Here is a 19,451-nt window from a genome sequence, read left to right on the forward strand (position 1 = left end):
TTTGCCTAGGTCCGGTGGTATAATTGGTTTTTATGCCGACAAAAGAAATTATTTTAAGTTAAAAAACCCCAGCTGGTACCTCTCATACATATCACAGCCCACCTAGAAGGTTGAAACGGCAGTGGCCAAGGGACTTATTAAAATAAACAATGGACAATTGGAGTTCTGGCAATGGTCAGATTCTCCACTCAAGTTGAGTGTTTGCGACTTTAGCGCACTTGCTCAGCCTCCACTGGCTCATTACCAGTGATGCGGCGAGAGGGATGCGCTGGGATCTCTTAAGCTCTGCTCTACCCCTCACACCTGACACCCTCACGTCGATTCTGTAAATATTGTATATATTATTTTACCATTATGTTATTTTATTTATTTATTTTTCATACAGATAGTCTGATTATGTTCACTTGTCCATTCTTTTGTTTGTATATATTTTAAGAGAGTTTTTTTTTATTTTATTGTATTTATTTTTTTTATTTTAGTATGTATGAGATCATTCATCAATATTACCTACTGGCCACAACTGTGTGGCAGATTGTAATATCTATCAATAAATAAATCTATCAATTTCCAAAAAAAAACCATGTATTCAATGCTAAATAGTTATAAAATCAATATTGAAAAATCTCATAATTATTTTATGGAGTTAATTATCCTATTGTTGGAAGGCTTATATATAGGTTAAGTGAAAGTAAAATAAAAAATAAAAATTATTTAATAACTATGGTGAAATAAAAATCACACTGAGGAAATAAGAAAACCGCACAGACATACACACACATTATGCGAGACTTAGTAATTTGGTATCAGGGATTTTTTTTATTTCTTGTAATTTATTTATTATTATTTACAACTGTATAAAAATATATACAACAAGTAATTTTGCTGTAGGTGACATAGTGACATGATACAAACATGTGGAGAATCTACCCATTAATAGAACTTCAATAACAATTCTAGAGGAGAAAATCCGAAGGCCATCTTCTTTTCAGACGCCTAAGAGGATTTTAGGTAATGAAGGAGAAGCCAAGTTAGAAACAAATGGATTTGGATGGATGGGAACTTTATCATGGAAGGAATGGTATCTGGTTCAGGCCAAATTGGTAACATATAGGACATTGTGGTCCTGATGGATGACTTGATTTGTGCCAAAGTAAGGAGCATTAAAGATTTTACGAAGGATTTTGGACTGTAAGGATTGGATTTGGGAGGAATTTGATGGTTAAGTGGAGCCTCAAAGCTCAACTCCGTATGTCCAGATAGGCCTTATAATAGTCATGTAGATCAGTCTTTTGTAATGGATTGGAAGTTTGGACTGTTTGTCTAGTAAATGTTGTAATAGTCGAAATCGACGAGCAGTGGTATCTTAAAATGTATACTTCCAATATTCAAATATTTCAAATACTCAGATTTAAAATTTTTCACGATCGTAATTTTTTCTCTTACTGTGTTAGTTCTTTTAATAACATATTACACTATGGTACATTAAAGTAAAACTTTGACAATTATTATAATTTTTCTTTTTAAAATTCTCCCTTTTCTAATTCCTTTTTATAAGACAAATATACACTAATTTTACGATTTCTCAAAACCTTATTTCAAATCTTCAACAATTTTTCCTTTGATTTTATAATTCTCTAATATTGTCGATAGGTCAGTCAAAAATATCGATTTATGCATTCCATAACTTGTGAATTTTCATTATTGATGTACCTAATTACTGAAAATATCATTTATTAAATTTTATATTCAGTTCATATTCACCATTAAATGGAAGAGGAGGACAGGGGGAAATTCCAATTTACCTGAGTATAAACCTGGGCAATAAGGGCGTGGTCAACTCCCCTCTTTTTAGCTTCACTTTCGCTTTGAAGGTTATACCATCTCCCCTTTCACCATAGCAAATGCATAACAACGAGCATACCGCTTCGAATTCTGAGTTTCATTAGTTTTGTTGTGCCTTTCTGTTGGGATGAACCAGGCGGTTGAGCGCGAATGTTTAGCAAATCACCTCCTCCTATAATCTTTGGTTAAGAAACAATAAGTTCTTGTCAATTAATCGCCACAAGACGCTTCATACTTCATACGATTGCAGTTGCACCGATTTTTATCATAATATTTTAAGGGAAACTATTGATTTAGAAACAAATATCATCGAAATACTATCCAATATATTTTCAAATATTAAACACAATGAAATAAAAAATGATCGTTATTCAAGGATCAAATCCCCTATGAATATAAATTACTGCGCATGGTCTAATTGTATTTTAAATAATCAAACTTAAATTTCAAATTCGGTCGGAACTTTGGAATTTAAAGAGGTGAAGAAATAGATATTTCTTTAAAGAATTTAAGTACCGCAAGAGGCATTACGGATAGAAATAGGCAAGAAATTCCAAAAGCAAGAGAAACGAACAATGAAGGAAATGGATATGAAGGAAAGACAGTAACGAAAAAACAAGGAATGAAACCTTCAAACAAGTGCTGTTGAATAAAAACAAGTTATAGAGTTTGGACAGAACAATCTCAAAAAAGATAAATATTGTGTTTTTATATGGATCAATGGCAAATTATATAAATATATAATTTATTTACTACATTTTCTATTCAGTTCATATTTGGGAGGCAAACGGGGGAAAGGCATATGGGCGAAATTCCTGTAGAATGGAATGGAGTCAGATACATCATTTCCAAATTTAACGGCAGGAGTGTCATCAGGATTTACATGCAGGAATTACAAATTTTCGGTATCAAAGGGAGCTCTGGGAATAGATGAAGGCTAGGAAATGTTTACAGGATTATGAGAAACATTATTGGTACGATAGGAGTTTAGCTTATCGGGAGGAACAACATAAAAATTAGTAGATTGAGACTTCATAATAGAGTATCTTCCACTTCTACTTAGAATGAGGAGCTTGGAAGCGGCGAATGGAAAACTGCATTTGATTTCGGAGGAATACAAAAACCATCTTAAGGCCACATATTTTCTTTTTGTATGGTCTCTTATTTCCGAGGTGAGCAGAGGGTCTTTGAAAGATAGAGGTTTTAAGAGGATCGGCGAGGTTGAGAAAACCCAAGAGACATGACAATAGACAATCTACCATTTCATCTGTAGAGGAGGAGTGTAAACATAATCTCAGGAATAGGATAATTAAAAAAGAAAAGGATTAATATTTGAATTTGTCAATGGATCAACATTTTGCTAATAAAATGTCTGGATAAGGATGGGAGTAAAAAAAAATCACATGAAAATATCACATTTGGATGTTGTTTTACCAAAAAAACTTTCGGTGAGCAATCAGGTAGCCTGCATCAAAGATAGTCAATAGATCGGAAGAGAACAGAAGGTAATTAAATTTAGTGAGCTGGGTCGGAATTCGGAAACCACGTTCGTCTACAGAGCAATTGAATTCCTAGTTAATCAAACCACAAGATAGCCAATTTAGGAAAAATATGATTCGAAATATTCACGTTGACGTAAAAAGATCATATTACATTGCGAATCTGATTGCAATATATGATTACAGGATTGAATACGCAAATTAGTGCATGCACTGATATTTCAAATGTACAGAGAATTTTATTTACATGAGAATAGATGACTGATATAGATATTTCATTTGATTATTATGCCCATAATTGAGTGTTGATTGTTAAATTTAGTTATAATAATCCTTCTCATAATTTAATTAAAACAACATTAGCACGGGGATGCAACACATTCACCAGAAAAGCCATTAGTTAATATTAATAGGTATTTTTAATTTTTGTAAACATTTAAAATATTTTTAAGTAAAAAAAATAAATAAATACAATATTTGTGAATTTAAATATCGATAAATTATTATAAAGTTCATTAGAACTAAAACTCATGGGAGAAATATTACCATTATAACATATGGTTAAAGAAATATATGACTGATAGAGTTATTTATTTAATTATTATAGCAGTTTACCATTATGCCCATAATTGAATGTTAATTACAGATTTGGTCATAGTAATCCTTCTCATAGTTTAATTAAAACAATATTAATACGAGGATACCGTTTTACAACACATTCATCAGACAAGTCATAAGTTAAAATTTATAGGCATTTTTAATTGTTGTTAACATTTAAATTATTTTTAAGTAAAAAAATTAAATAAAATAACTGTGGATTGAAATATCAATAAATTATTATAAATGTCACTAAAACTAAAACTAATGGGAGAAGTATTACTATTATAACAAATGGTTAAAGAAACATTGTTTTGTTTATAAAAAATTATTTTGAAAATTAAGTGTTGGAAAAACGTTTATGATTTGAATAGTGCTTCAATAAACAACTATAACATGAGGTCAATCCTATTGTAAGCTATATTATTGGCAACCCAAGCTCTCAAGAGACGATGACGATATAATGTAATTTCATCAGGTAAAGATGTATTTTTGACAGTAAGTAGTCCATGAATTTGTAAAAAAACAAAACAAAAAAAAAACATAATACTAAAAAACTATAACTATATAAAAAACTAAGCTGGTTGGCAGAAGTTCTGATGCGGAACTTTCTCACCACATGACGACTTACACTAGGAGTATTCATGATCTTTAGTTTAACATGTTAAAGCGTGTTAAATGGAAAAACTCATGTTAAATGGAGAAATATTTCCTTCTTTTACCATGTTAAAACGATATAACATATAACATGGTTGAGAGTATGTTAAATGGAGAATGACGTCCCGCAACAAACCAGCTGAGCACGTCATATTGTTTGCTGTGTTAGATTACTTGCTCATAGTTTGTGTTTTGATTGTCTTAATAATGTTTAGGATGTTTTTATAAATAATAAAGTAATGGATGACAATAATGTGTTAACAGTTTTCAAAGATGTTATTTTGTTTCTCTTCCTCACAAGTTAAAAGATCAACAAGTCACTCAATGGCTAAGCATTCACACAACTTCTACTTTTCACTCAATTTAAGCATGTTCTAATAAACTACTTTAATCAAAACTTAGAGGTAACAATAACATGAAGGAAAGGTTATAAAGGATGTAAAACAAGTTGGTCAGAAAATCCGCTAGGAGCTCTTATGTATTTAACGTTTAACATGACTTTAAATAGGGCTGCTCACAATCCTATACTTATAACATTTAACATGGTAAAACATTTTACATTTAACACAACATCATAAATACCCCTATTATTAACAAGTTAAAATAAAAAAGTATCATGTAAGCTTCTATGGTTCCTTGTTTTTTTTTTCTACAGAACTTGCATGTCAAGCAACTCTTTTATCAGTTGTTACATCTCATTCTAATTTTCGTCCAAATATTGTAGTTTAAAATTTCCTTCTCGAGTTTCAATACAGGATTTTTTAATGTATTTTTGTTTATTGGTAAAACAAAAAAAAAAAAAAACGCAATATGCAAATTAATACAGGCATCAGAACTAGAGCAGATGCTATTTACCTATTCCAAGCTCACCCTATGAAATATATCCCGCTGTTTATATTTTGAATATTCAAAATACATTAAAACTCATAAAATAGATAAATTTAATATTTAAAAGAAGAATTTTACCAGCTCAAAAATCACTTTTATTAAAAACCGGATACAAATTTAAAAACTGTAGATAAGTAAAAATTGACAGTTCACAAATCACTGAAAACCTGAAGATTTATTTAGTTATTCTGTTTTATCGTTCATTCAATTCAATTGGAAAATATTAGTTTTATTATTTCTAATCTTGGCGACATTCGAGACAATTCCTCACACAATACATTTTTACTCAACTCTCCGCTTATTTATTTTGTTTCTCCATCTTTTTTATTACATCATTATTGTTATATATTTTATTTTTTGAGTTCCCTGAAATATTCCTAAGGAATACTGATAATAATTTAACCTGGAAAATTGGGGGCCACTTGATCATCGTGGCAAGTTGCGTCCAATTGCCCCTTGGTTCCTGGGCTCCTGAAGTAAATAAAACATTTTTCGAAAAAAAAATAATAACTAGTTTATGGACAACATTAAAAACCTCAAGACAAAGCTAAAAAGTGGCTATTAGTACAAGAGCCGGGAAGATAATAAGGCAGTTATCTCACCCCAATTTATTATTACTTTAATGAAAACTATGTATAATTACTGGTCAAAACTGATGAGTCTGCCAAGTATATGTAGGGGGAATAAAAAATGGCGGTTGTTTCAAAACCTTAAAAAACATTAATTTTTCATTCAGAGCCCTATATCCAAAAAGCTACCAACAACACTAGAAAATCTAAAAGAATATTATTTAAAGAAGAGTGAATTTGCTGAAATATTAGCCCTAATAGACATATTTACGTCCAACTCTCGAGATAAAAATCAAAACTTCTTAAAATGTACTGAAAGATTAGTAGTTAGTTAATTTATTTTGAGAAATCTATATCTTAGGAACTATGTGACGTACAGATGTCTACCAGGAATCAAATTAAAGCTAGTTAAATTTACTATAAAATAGTTTATAACTTTTTTTCTTTGTAGGATTAGTAGTTTTTATGATATTTGGCAAATAAACTCACAACATGTTAATTTCTAGTTGTATATATCTCTAGAAAAAATATATCTCTAGACCCATAAGACGCACATATGTCTGCCAACACTCAAAATAAAGGAAATTTAACTTACTATAAAGTATATTATGACACATATATTCGTAGGGGTAGTAGTGTTTATGATATTAATATATGAATATAAATTTGGCAAATGAAAATTTGTCCGAACTACTATAAATCAATTTATTTTAGCAAATTTCATGAAACCTACTACTCCTAGGAAAATAAACTTCATAAATTACTTTACAGCTCATTAAACTAGGTTTAATTTGAGTATTAATAGACATCTTTACGTAACATAGTACCTGAGATATAGATTTCTCAAAATAAATTAACTAACTGCTGATCTTTCAGAACGTTCTGTTCAACATTTTTATGAAATGTTGTTTTTTAAAAAGCTATATCACGAGAACTATTGAACGTAAATAGCTTTATTAGGGCTTACATTTTAGCAAATTTACTCTACTTTAAATGATGCTCTCTTAGTTGGTAGCTGTTGGTATTAATTATTTTTAACGATTAAAAAAAGCGGCCATTTTTTATTCCTCCTACCTATACTTGCTAGACTCATCCATTTTGACTAGTAATTATACCTAGTTTTCTATTAAGTAATCAAAAATTGGGGTGAAATAACTGCCTTTTTTCTCCTCTTAGGCTCTTGTACTATATCCTTGTCCTGTCTAAATAGAGGCGACTTGATTTTTATATAAGTACTTATGGTATTATTTGTTTAAAAATTATACGGGTCGCTTATAACACAACTTTCACTTATAGTAGAGAGTTACAGTAGAAATTAATTTCAGTTCTACCAGGACTTCTACAAGTTTAGTTATACTGCACCGAATTAATTTCTTTATTCACGGTACAGTAATTAATACAAAAACAAATACTATATTTTTTATTATATCAGGTATAACTTTTAATATTTTTTAAAAAATATATAACAACAATGGAAACTGGAAACATGTAGTTACAAATTTAATTTATGTTTGTTTGTCGTCAATATTCACCTTCTATGTACGTACGATATATTTTACACTTATATTACAACTCTTATTTCTATATATATATTTTAACCAGAAAAAGTATTTATAATTTAGTAAATATGAAATTCTTAAATAATTCATACTCATTCATTTTTTATTACTACTAAGAATGAAATGCGGTTAATTATTTCAGATAAATATAAATTTACTTTAAAAGAAGGTATTTTGAAAAATCGGCATTGAAATTTTCATGACTATTTCAATGTTTATTACTAATATCCACCGTCTATCTCACAACCCCCATGTAAACATTCGGACCACTGAATTTGTTTTTTCATAGTTATCAATGCAATTGGTCATATAAACGCGTATTTTAAACTGGGAAAAATATCACATTCTTTCGAGATTTTTTTAAAAAAAAGGAACATGGAGTAAAAGTATTATTAAAACACTGTACCGAACACAGGAAAGAAAATTAATTTTTCCAGAAAAAAATTTTGCCTAACGGCAGGGGCGGAGTGGAGTGATGTCAAGCTTTTTTGAAGAGGGCTCATCTAGAATTTTATGCCGGTGTAGGGGGCTTTGAAGCAGATCAAAGCCGGGAAGGAATTCAGAGCAGCCGGAACAGAATAGAGCTTCCCTTCAAGTCCTCCGGTACTCATTATACCAACCAATCTGTTAATTATTTATCTCTACACCACCGAAAGGAGTTGAACTTAGGCGGGAAACTGACAGAAATGGAGATACTATAATAAACTATATCCTCAGAACCTTATAACAGAAACTTTCTTATAGGAAAGTTTGTTTATACAAAAAAAAAAAAATACTGCAGAAGAATAAAATTTATACTTTTCTTTCAAGGGATAACATTGCTCGAAAACATTAAAAGTTCTGTGTTCACTCCATGGGTTACGAAAAGCGCAAAAGGGTTCAGAGTGAGAGGTTTTTACGTCTTTCGGAAGTAATTACTGACAGCACAACTAGATAGAAGTTACGTAAAGGATATATAATTAATATAAAGAGATTGTTATTAACAATTTAGGGATTCGTTTATTACTTAGTCCAACAACACGACCATTTCATTTACCGAGTATAATTCACGCACTTCGATAATGTGTGGTCTTCTAAATTTCCCGATAAACTAACCTTTCTTCAGTCCTAACTTTAAGCAATACTTTACTTTCTAAAAACTTGAGGCGTCGATCTTCCCCTCTCCAAACGTGACGACTTAAACTAACAGTTCTCCCAGACCCTAACGACACAGAGAGGAGAAAAAATCAGTAATTTCATCCCAATTTTTGATTAATTAAAAAATATATATGATAACTAATAAAAATCAACGAGTACTTCAAGGGCGCATAAAAAATAGTTCCTCTTTCAAAACGTTTAAGAAAATAATATTTCATTTGGAGCTCCATATCATTAAAACACTACAACACTAAAAAACCTTTAAAAAAAAAATTATTTTAAGTAAATTTACTAAAATATAAGCCTTAATAGAGTTTTTTAAATTCAATAGTTCCCTTATAAAAGTAACATATCATAAAAAATTCACTAAAAAATATGAAGTTAGAGAATTTATTGTGGCAAATCTATATTTCAGGAACCATGTAACGTACAGATGTCTATTAGCATTCAAATTAAAGCTAGTTTAACGTGCTATAAAATAATTAATGACGTTTATCTTCGTAGGAGAAGTAATTTTCGTGATATTTGCTAAAATAAATTGATTTCGAATTGTTCGGACAAAATTTCATATGCAGATATCATCAAAACTACTGCCCCTACGAAGATAAACATCATAAACTAAAGTATAATAAATTCAACTAGCTTTAATGAAAGAGCAAGTATACATATGTACGTCAGTCAAATGATGCCTGAGATATGGAATTCCCAAAATGAATTAATTGATTTTTCAGTGCATTTATTTTATGAAATGTTGATTTTTAAAAACTATATCTCTAACTATTGAACCCAATTAGTTCTATTAAGCTCATACTTTAGAAAATGTATTCTACCCTAAATGATGTTCCATTAGGTTTCCTAGTATGTATGGTAGGTAATTTCAAAGATATAGAGCTTCGAATGAAGAAATAATTTTCTCTTAACGATCTGAAACAGCCGCCATTTTTTATTCCCCTAATTATACTTGGCAGGCTCAATGATTTTAAATAGTAATTATTTTTTGTATTTTATTTTTTTTTTGGCCGAGACTCCCATTGGAGTCCTATACTGCCTAACCATGGTTGGGGGTCAAAGTTATTCATTTTGTGGGACCGCCACTCAATGAAAAAAGTCAACGTCCCAGGCCGGATTCGAAACGGCACCACCAATAGACATCAAATTGGTAAGACTGTGTCTTAACCACTGAGCTATGGGTGGCCCAAAAATAGTAATTATACATAGTTTTCATAAAAGTTATCAAAAGTTGGTGTGAAATAACGGACTTTCTTCTCTTTTTCCTCTCTTGGACTACGGAGGAGTGGATTGAAAGGTTGTGGGGTATTTCAGCCGAAAAGTTGGCGAAAACTACTTATCGTCCTTTATGTTTTAAATTAATTTTAATGGTATTTATGATACTAATAATTACAATCTAATTTAACATGGTTTTAAGAACTTAAATGCTTTATAAACTGAAAATTTGAAATATTATGTCAAGCATTGAATATACATTTAAGTTAGGAAACATTTAGTTGTATTTCATAAATATTAGATTTGATGTAATAAAAACTAATTCGATATAATCAAAATTAGATATATTATGATTTACCAAAAATACAATATCAAACCTTAAAACTAAAATTCACCTGATGAATATAAATGTAATTTTCGTCTTCTTCACCTATAGGATTACTTTGAATAACTTCTTTTCCGAACCCTATTATTTCTGCAGGGTGACACCGTCTTAAAAAAAATTACTACTTGTATTTTTGTCATTGATATTCCTATAGCCTCGTTTTGGGACATCAACTATGCACGCACTGCATCAGATTTGTATTTGGTAGAACATAATAGGGGCATACGCTGAATTAATATTTCTTTAGGGAGGGGGGGAGAGACTTTAGATTTTATTTTCTTCTTCCGTATCCGATTTCACCTCGCTGGTCAATATCTGCTGATTCTTAATAGCAATTTTCATGAAGATGTATAAAATATTTTTTTAATCCTAATTTGGAATGCAACATTGATAAGAGCGTCTAAATTTATTTCTTTTGATTCTGAAACAAAATCTTTAGAAACTCAAATGAAGAAAATATTTTTCTTACTAAACTCTCACCTCCCATCCCCAAAAAATATTAATTCAGCGTATGCCCCTATTATGTTCTACCAAATACAAATCTGGTGCAGTGCGTGTATCAGACAGCTTCACATACTACCCTGGATGGCGGAAATTATGAAGAGTAAATTTTGATTTTTCATTTTAAAAATACGTATTTTAGAATTTCTCGAGGAGTGGATTACGGATATCAACTATATCTTACTGCTAAGAATATACGAGTTTAACAAAATGCAACAAATAACGATCGGTAGAGATTGGGCACGCTCGGCTGTCACCGATTTTCCAGTCTAAATTGCTGTCTCTTTTTCTTATTTAGTTTTTTTATTTTTTATTTATTGATATTTACAACTGTATAAAAAATACAACAAGTAAATTTGATCATAATGACATAATGATATGATGCAGGATGTAGAGAAACTACCTAGTAGTAGAACTCTAAAAACAGTTTACAATATAAGGTCACGAGGCAATCTTCTTTTCAGGCGCCTCGGAGGATTGCCAGGAATGGAAGAGGAAGCAAGGTTAGAAACTAGTGGGTTTGGGTGGTTAGGGAGTTTATTATGGAAGGAATAATATCGGGTTCGGGCTAGATCGGTTACATAAGGAACATTTAGGTCTTTATGGATGGTTTTATTAGTAACAAAATAAGGAGCATTGAGGATGTTACGAAGGAGTTTGGATTGTAAAGATTGGATACGAGACTTATTTAGTTAATTATAAAATTCTTTCATATTCTATATTTATACATTTTGTATTAATACTAACGATACAAAATGGTTGATTATTTCAAATAAACACAATTATAAGTACTTTGAAGGATGATTTTTCTAAAATTTGCCTACCTCGTCGAACTATTTCAATGAGGATAGATATAGATTTATCTGATATTAAAGATCAATTGGATACATTGATGTATCGAGTTAAATCAAGACCGTTAGAACCATTTTTTTGTAGCTCAAGCGCCCTTATCCAGTCTCCACTGGAGCTCAATACCAGTGACGTGGCTGGGAGAGAAGCGCTGGAGTTCATCCACATTTTGATGACAGAGCTTGATTCGTGGTTTCCTGGGTCGAGTATAAATATTGTATACAGGAATGAATGTGGTCAGGGCCGTCAGTAGCTCTGGTGGTTGAGGCATAGGTCTTGGCAACCTGAGAGCTGCAGGTGACGCCGGTTCGAATCCGGTTTAGGGGTAGACCTTTTTTTCATTCTTCAGGCCCCACTGAAAAGCTTGCCCTCCCACCATAGTTGGAATAAGTTGGTCACTTCTTCCGATAATATGTATAAATGGTATGATTTTGTTCTGACAACCCTAATACCTATTGTCCCTGAGTGTCATTCTGCCACACCTACATTACCTATTTCCATAAAAGTTTTTTTTTTTATCAAAAAAGGCGTTATTGGAAGAACCGAAAAAAATCGTAAAATCGACTTGTGGCAAGTTGTTACTGTAACACCCCAGGCATAACTATAAATTTCAATTTCATACGACTTTTCCTTCATTTTTGGGTAGGCTGTTGACATAGTCACTGATACACAGAACATTTTACAAGACTTGTTTTTGTGGATTCAAGGAACTTGTATTTCCGTTAAAAACACGAATTCGAAATTTTGCACGATCGCCAAATTTCTCCTTACTATATATTCCATAAATAGGTAAATAAAAGTAAAAAATAAAACTACTCGTGTAGAACTTGATAGTATGACATTGTTGATATTTAGACTTTTTCCAACTATCACCTAGCTCGTTTTAGACAAAGCCTTATAAATGGGATTACACTCCATGCTCCACGCTGAATATTATTGCCACAAAATGCTACCTCAATAAGCCAATGATAATAAATAATCACGATGAGTCTGAAAATGAAAGCCGATATAATAAAATATTGTGCACCAATTAAAACGGAATAGAGCAACGAGAGCTGCATCGAAGGGAATCCTTAGTGGTCAAGTGGAAGACAGAAGTTTGCAAGGAGAAACTCTGTTATAAAAGAGGCTGGTCTACTAGGCCATTGTTGGAACAGCCTTAAAAGATCGAGAAAGCTGGGAGTCTCTTGTTGAGATAGCCCCCCCCCCCCCCCCCCCCGAGGAGGATATGGAAATTCATTGCTAATACTACATTAGTTTAACATTTATTAAAGTATGATTAGAACAACTGTGTATTCTGAAACGGAACCTGAATATGCAGTAGTGGAATATGATCCATCATACAAAGAAAGAGAAACGTAATTAAAAAGGTGTGCTTCCTGACTGCATTCGGTTGCTACATATACAGCAAGTTAAAACTCATCAAAACAATTATTTTTTAAACTTTATATATATACGAATAGTATAATTTCAATTAATCATATCATATATTACATACTGATAATATATGATTTTTATGTTCTTTTTCTTACATATATTTTCTTTTCTTTATATATTTCTCTCTTTTCCCGATAATTTTTTTTCCTTTAATAAATATAAAATAAATTTTATCAACTAAGTACGATAAAACAATTAGAATATAATTAAAAAGAGTATAAAATGTTAAATAAAAAAAGTGGGACGTAGTAATCTAAAAAAAGGTATAAATATAAATAAATAACAAGAAATTTATTTAATCATATTCTATTTATTTGTATTTTTATACTACGTTTCTCTTATATATATATATATTTACCCTTATATTATATTATTACACCAATATCCCCAGCCATTTTTTCAATAAGTATTATTTATAAATAAAATAAAAAAATATTTACGTATACATAAACTCATTTCCCCATCATTGTTCTATAGTGTCATTTAAATATGAAGGGGCTAAAGTCAGATTCGTGTGAGTTTTTAAACAATTTTGGGTCAAGTCCGAAAATACTAATAAACGGTAAATAAATAATAAATCTAAAAAATGGATCTCTAAAACGTTAATAAAAAATGAAGCGACGTAAGCGGTCCGATTGCATAAAGACTGATCTGGTACATTTGGGTTTGGATGGGGGTCACTTGTACGGATTATGTAAAGAGCGATTGGTGGGATCGGCATCGAACCTTCGGGTTCACTAATTCTTTTATTATTATTATTATTATTATTATTATTAAAAGATAGCTCATCTAGATTATAAAATAAAAATATATGTATATATAGTTGACCGTAAAAATTGATATATAGGATAATATACTTATATATTTATAAGACCCTGACCTTCGATTCCTTTGACCACAACCCTGACCATCTTCCTATATATTAAAATAAAAATAGTTCACCAATTTGTTCAATGTTTTAAATAGTGAATCAAAATCATCTAAATAAACAAACTAAATATAATTTGGACATTTTTACTTCATAATTAACTTTAGTGAAATCTCCATTTAAATTCATTTAAATGCTATGATCAGAATAGACATGTAACAGCACTGATAAAAATTAATAAATCTCTGAAACTTGTGTTTTATATTAAAAATAGCGAATTCTAAGAAAGCATATATTTTCATCTTACCTTACTTAATGACGGTGACATGAGTAGTATCCAGCTGAAACAAAATACATTATTTCTTTAAATAAAGTTTAATAAAATCATGACGTTCGAATAAATAAAACATAGTCGTATCAAAATCCTTAATTCTGAATATTGCAGTTTACAATATTTTTAATAATACCATGAAAACAACGAGCTGAACTGTTTTGGTTTACTATACAGTCGAATTAATCCATTTCGCTCGTGTTTATTCAGGTAAAGTATTAGTTACAAAAAGATATATCTGAATATGACTATCTATGTATACTAATAATAATAAATTAAAACAAAATACTAATTGGTATAAAATAAATAATATTAATAAACCTACAATAAAATACGAGGATATCAATGTAAACCTTGAACATTTAAAAAAACAATATTCAAAAACATTTAACATCATAAAAAAAATGAACTTTAACTGAAAAAATACATGGTTATAAATTTACATGTCAAGTAATATATAATGGATGATATCTAACTGCCAAATTTCAATTAATAGATTTTTGTATTAACGGATATCTCCAAAGATGGTTATCAAAAACAAGAATGGTATCCGAAATAAATATTATAATTAAGTGTTATCGAAAATATCAGTATCTTAAATAATACATAAAGTTAAAAATAATTTAATTTAAAAAAACGAAACGACTATGGAAATGATCTTTCATTTATTTGTTTTTTATAGATATCGATAACAATCGACAAATATCTTTAAGAAAATATGCAATAATATTTTTTTGTCCCTTAAAAGAAATAAGAGTAAAAGAGTAGTCGGTTTTTTTAAATTAATTTATTTTCTGTTTTATAGTTTTTAGTTTTTCATGAATTCACACATTATATTTTAATCGTTTGCTTTTGACTAGAATTTCGATATTTTGGTGGTATTGAAACGTCTTCTATAATAGCTAACATTGTAGAATTGTAAACAGTGTGTAGTTAGGTTAGGTTTGAACAAGTTACTGGTTCTGTTTAAAATTTGATAACATAGATTGTGAACATTGTGCGTCCTTATTAATTATACGATTTGATGTAATGTTGGAACAACCAATTGTAATCCCTTGTGTCATTTTAATGTTTATACTGTTGAAAGTAAATTTGTAACCTCCAGTGTCATGTTCATAGTGACATAAAAAAAAAAATTAGGTAGGGAAACAAAAAATGTCGGCTGTTTCAAAACGTTAAAAATAATTATTTTTTTATTCAGAGCTCTATAACTTTACAACTAACAACAAAAATAGAAAATCTAAGCCCTAATAGAGCTATTTACATTCAATAGTTCTCGAGATGTAGCTTTTTAAAAACGAACATTTCATAAAAATATATGGAACGTACTGAAATATCAGTAGTTAGTTAATTTATTTTGAGAAATCTATACAGATGTCTATTAGCACTCAAATTAAAGCTAGTTAAATGAACTATAAAGTAGTTTATGAAGTTTATTTTCGTAATAGTAGTAGTTTTCATGAAATTTGCTAAAATAAATTGATTTATAGTTGTTCGGACAAATTTTCATTGGCCAAATTTATATTCATATGTGAATACCATAAAAACTACTACTCCTACGAAGATAAGTGTCATAAACTACTTTATAGTAAGTTACATTTCCTTTATTTTGAGTTCTGGCAGACAAATGTGCGCCTTATGTGTATAGAGATATATTTTTTCAAAAATCCAACATACCAACTAGGAATTAACATTTTCTGAGTTTATTTTGTCAAATAACATAAAAACTACTACTCCTACAAAGATAAACATTATTAACTATTTTATACTAAATTTAACTAGCTTTTATTTGAGTACTGGCAGACATTTGTACGATCAATGGTTTCTGAAATAAAGTTTTTCATAAATCAAACTTACTGTCCGAACAACTATAAATCAATTTATTTTAGCAAACATCATGAAAACTACTATTCCTACGAAGGTAAAGGTCGTAAACTATTTTATATTACATTAAACTACCTTTAATTTGATTGCTATTAGACATCTGTACATCAAATGGTTCCTGAGATATAGATTTCTCAAAATAAATTAACTAACTACTGATATTTCAGTACATTTTTATGAAATGTTGCTTTTTAAAAGACTATCTCGAGAACTATTGGACGTAAATAGCTCAATTAGGACTAATATTTCAGTAAATTTACTCTCCTTTATATTATGTTTTTTTAGAGTTTCTAAAATGCCTTAAGGTTTGTGGATATGAATTTACAAGATCATGACGTGGATTATATGGCTTTGATTGGTGCTAAATCATTGGATGTGCACATTAGGTGTTAGTAACCTAGAGTGCCCAACTATAAATTTGTTCCTTAATCCAACCGAGTGGTGTGTGACAAAATTAAATTTCCAATAAAGTCATATATTTCTCCTCCTACTAAACGAGAAATGCTAAAGGTACAGATAATAGAGGAGTGGGATAACGACTTCCAAGATTTCATTAAAAAACTTTTATGAGTATTCCGAAAAGGATGGAAGCAGTAATAAAAGCAAGAGAAGACAATACTTCTTGTGAAATGCCATTTGTAAGCCCTTCAAACTTAAATCTTGTTCAAAGAAAAGAACATTTTTTTTTTTTAATTTCCCTGAAAAATCTTCCTATTCTCACTAAACATGTGTTCATTTTTAATATTTGTTCATTTTGAATATATTACTCTTTTTTGTATGCAATGTAAAACCTCTTGTTCTTGTGAAATTTAAAAAATGAAATTAAGTGTAATAAACTATTTTATAGTAAGTTAAATTTCCTTTATTTTGAGTGTTGACAGACACATGTGCCTCTTATGGGTTTAGAGATATATTTTTTAAACCTCCAACATTTTAAACGAACAACTATAAAATAGCATTTTATGAGTTTATTTTGTCAATTATCATAAAAAATAATACTCCTACAAAGATAAACATTATAAACTATTTTATAGAAAACTTAACTAGCTTTACTGGAAGATTATTGATTGACCGTATGTATAGTTGAATGGAATATGGTCCGGGTGCCGTAAAAAAAAACTCAAATAGTAAATAATTATACTATTTTATTGAGCCAAACAATATATAAAATACAAAATAGTATAATTATTTACTATTTGAGTTTTTTTTTACGGCACCCGGACCATATTCCATTTAACTAGCTTTAATTTGAGTGCTGGTAGATATCTGTACATCCAACGGTTTCAGAAATATAGTTTTCCATAAATCAAACTTATTGTCCGAGCAACAACTTATTTACATAATCAATTTATTCTAGCAAATATCATGAAAACTACGATTCCTAGGAGGGTAAAGGTCATAAACTAATATTTATAGTACATTAAACTAGCTTTAATTTGGGTGCTAATAGAAATCTGTACGTCACATAGTTCCTGAGATAAAGATTTCTCAAAATAAATTAACTAACTACTGATATTTTAGTACATTTTTTATGAAATAATGCTTTTTAAAAGACTATATCTCGAGATCTATTCGACGTAAATAGCTCCATTAGGACTAATATTTCAGTAAATTTTCTCTCCTTTATATTATGTTCTTTTAGATTTTCTAGTGTTGTTGGTCGTTTTTATGATACAAAGCTCTGAATGAAAAGTTAATGTTTTTTTATTCACCCTACCTATACTTGGCAAACTCATCGGTTTTGACTAGAAATACTAGTGCTCTTGTACTATGAGGGGTAAAGCAGGGCTCTTTGAGATCCCACGCATTCCTCTCACTGCGTCACTGGTAATGAACCAGTGGAGGCTGGGTAAATCCGCAAATACTCAATTTATATAAGTCTTAGAAATAAATATCAAATTAATTTAATAGGAAATGAGATAAAACTATTAAACTATACACAAATAGTTTCTTATATAGATAGATACTTTCTAATTATTTTTACAAACATAATATCATTTTTTGAAGAACGAATTTTCGTTGAGCTTTTGTTAGTCTGTCGAGTTGTTCGTCAAAACATACAAAATAAACATATAAGCACAAACTTTTTAAATTACAATTTCAAAATATTAACTCTTATTTAAATCTTTCTGTTGTGAAAGTTTATTCTAAATTAAATTCTTTTACAAACTCACTTCCATAGCTGTTTAAACAAGGCATCAATTTTTATAATCTAGACCGTTTAAAATATTTGCGGTTTCCAATAAATTTAGGTGTTTTCCTGAAAATGACATTGTAAATTCCTTCGATATTTGGCAAAGTAAAAAAACGTATCCGGTGCATTCATGTTACATTTTAGAAGTATGTGGAATTCAAACGACTTTAATTAAAGACAATTCTATGCAAAATGTAAGAGTTGAGAAATATATGAGTACGATAGACGAAAACGTTTTTACTATATAACTTTTTTATTACTTTAACTACTTTTTTAGTATATAAATTTTAACCTTGTTTAAAAAGATACCCTTGGTCAAATATTTTACGTATTAATTTATAAGTGCTTAAATAAAGAATTAATAAAAGGCTTAAAGAGTCTCTCGTCACTAAGTCGGAAATAAACAAGCTGTCACTCTGTCACAAACACCAACAGGAAATAAGACGGGGGTTTCAAGTACTTATGATGCAGGTCACACTGCTGAATTAGCAATATGTAACTCAAGCTATTATTTTGTAGCTTACTATTCTCTCCAGTCAGTGAGCAACAACATAGCAACCTCTTGGAACATACTGGCATAAGGGGACAATAATTTTTAATTAACCGTCCCTAATAGGTTTTTTTTCTGATTTATCACTGATTCTTTAATTTTATACCATCAATGAAATATATAAGTACGTTTTATGTTTTGTAACATGAATTGTCGGCAATAAAAATTATTAATTGGTAAATAAAGTTAATCATTAATTTATAATCTTAAATACTTTCATGAGACTGGTTAATGTTGTTTAAATAATTAATAAATAATTAAAATTTTATCCATTATAGTCTCAAAACATTTTATTTTCTTTACAAGTCCGACGTTTCGGCCAATCTTAATACAATTTTTGAACTAAATAATTTAAAAACACAACTTCATCCAAGCTATTCTGCCCAAGCAATTTAACAATTTCTCTAATTAGTCCATTTTCACATTAAAAAAAAAAAAATTATGAGAGTTTTTTATTTTATTTCATTTTTTATTTATTTT

General features: G+C 29.7%; 1 protein-coding gene across 3 annotated transcripts in view; it reads right to left on the bottom strand.

The window, feature by feature from the left end:
* Nucleotides 1-19,451, bottom strand: part of scalloped (TEA domain transcription factor 1 homolog scalloped) — a 688,296-nt gene that overhangs the window by 600,619 nt on the left and 68,226 nt on the right. For all 3 annotated transcript variants that reach the window (XM_067050644.1, XM_067050639.1, XM_067050641.1), the window contains exon 2: nt 14,320-14,353. The gene's annotated coding sequence lies outside the window, so the exon portion shown is untranslated. The remainder of the gene's footprint in view (nt 1-14,319; nt 14,354-19,451) is intronic.

The sequence above is a fragment of the Halyomorpha halys genome, unplaced genomic scaffold, assembly GCF_000696795.3.
Source record: "Halyomorpha halys isolate HHAL.00 unplaced genomic scaffold, Hhal_1.1 Scaffold66.1, whole genome shotgun sequence".
NCBI lineage: Eukaryota > Metazoa > Arthropoda > Insecta > Hemiptera > Pentatomidae > Halyomorpha > Halyomorpha halys.